The sequence below is a fragment of the Ambystoma mexicanum genome, chromosome 5q (assembly GCF_040938575.1).
Source record: "Ambystoma mexicanum isolate Mex_15411 chromosome 5q, UKY_AmexF1_1, whole genome shotgun sequence".
Taxonomy (NCBI): Eukaryota; Metazoa; Chordata; class Amphibia; order Caudata; family Ambystomatidae; genus Ambystoma; species Ambystoma mexicanum.
In genome coordinates, this window is record NC_090933.1 from 1,047,912,762 (window position 1) to 1,047,914,763 (window position 2,002).

The window sequence follows — 2,002 nt, forward strand, 5'->3', positions numbered from 1 at the left end:
GCACCTGCCAGCAGGCCCCCACTCCTGTCCCCCAGCACCACCACCCCCACCAGTCAGGGGCACCCTCCACCAGGCCCCCACTCCTGTCTCCCAGCACCCCCACCCCCCAGCAGCCAGGGGCACCCTCCACCAGGCCCCCACTCCTGTCTCCCTGCACCCCCACCCCCCACCAGTCAGGGGCACCCTCCACCAGGCCCCCACTCCTGTCTCCCTGCACCCCCACCCCCCACCAGTCAGGGGCACCTTCCACCAGGCCCCCACTCCTGTCTCCCAGCACCCCCACCCCCCAGCATTGCGAGGCACCTGCCAGCAGGCCCCCACACATGTCTCCCAGCACCCCCACCCCCCAGCATTGCGAGGCACCTGCCAGCAGGGCCCCACTCCTGTCTCCCAGCACCCCCACCCCCCAGCATTGCGAGGCACCTGCTAACAGGCCCCCACTCCTGTCTCCCAGCACCCCCACCCCCCACCAGTCAGGGGCACCCTCCACCAGGCCCCCACTCCTGTCTCCCAGCACCCCCACCCCCAGCAGTGCAGGGCACCCTCCACCAGGCCCCCACTTCTGTCTCCCAGCACCCCCACCCCCCAGCAGTCAGGGGCACCCTCCACCAGGCCCCCACTCCTGTCTCCCTGCACCCCCACCCCCCACCAGTCAGGGGCACCCTCCACCAGGCCCCCACTCCTGTCTCCCTGCACCACCACCCCCCACCAGTCAGGGGCACCCTCCACCAGGCCCCCACACATGTCTCCCAGCACCCCCACCCCCAGCATTGCGAGGCACCTGCCAGCAGGCCCCAACTCCTGTCTCCCTGCACCCCCAGCCCCCACCAGTCAGGGGCACCCTTCACCAGGCCCCCACTCCTGTCTCCCTGCACCCCCAGCCCCACCAGTCAAGGGCACCCTCCACCAGGCCCCCACTCCTGTCTCCCAGCACCCCCACCTCCCACCAGTCAGGGGCACCCTCCACCAGGCCCCACACATGTCTCCCAGCACCCCCACCCCCCAGCAATTTGAGGCACCTGCCAGCAGGCCCCCACACATGTCTCCCAGCACCCCCACCCCCCAGCATTGCGAGGCACATGCCAGCAGGCCCCCACTCCTGTCTCCCAGCACCCCCACACCCCAGCATTGCGAGGCACCTGCCAGCAGGCCCCCACTCCTGTCTCCCAGCACCCCCACCCCCCACCAGTCAGGGGCACCCTCCACCAGGCCCCCACTCCTGTCTCCCAGCACCCCCACCCTCCAGCAGTGCAGGGCACCCTCCACCAGGCCCCCGCTCCTGTCTCCCAGCACCCCCACCCCCCAGCAGTCAGGGGCACCCTCCACCAGGCCCCCACTCCTGTCTCCCTGCACCCCACCCTCCACCAGTCAGGGGCACCCTCCACCAGGCCCCCACACATGTCTCCCTGCACCCCCACCCCCCACCAGTCAGGGGCACCCTCCACCAGGCCCCCACTCCTGTCTCCCAGCACCCCCACCCCCCAGCATTGCAAGGCACCTGCCAGCAGGCCCCCACACATGCCTCCCAGCACCCCCACCCCCAGCATTGCGAGGCACCTGCCAGCAGGCCCCCACCCCTGTCTCCCAGCACCCCCACCCCCCAGCATTGTGAGGCACCTGCCAGCAGGCCCCCACTCCTGTCTCCCAGCACCCCCACCAGTCAGGGGCACCCTCCATCAGGCCCCCACTCCTGTCTCCCAGCACCCCCACCCCCCAGCAGTGCAGGGCACCCTCCACCAGGCCCCCACTCCTGTCTCCCAGCACCCCCACCCCCCAGCAGTCAGGAGCTCCCTCCACCAGGACCACTCCTGTCTCCCTGCACACCCACCCCCCACCAGTCAGGGGCACCCTCCACCAGGCCCCCACTCCTGTCTCCCTGCACCCCCACCCCCCACCAGTCAGGGGCACCCTCCACCAGGCCCCCACTCCTGTCTCCCAGCACCCCCACCCCCCAGCATTGTGAGGCACCTGCCAGCAGGCCCCTACACATGTCTCCCAGCAC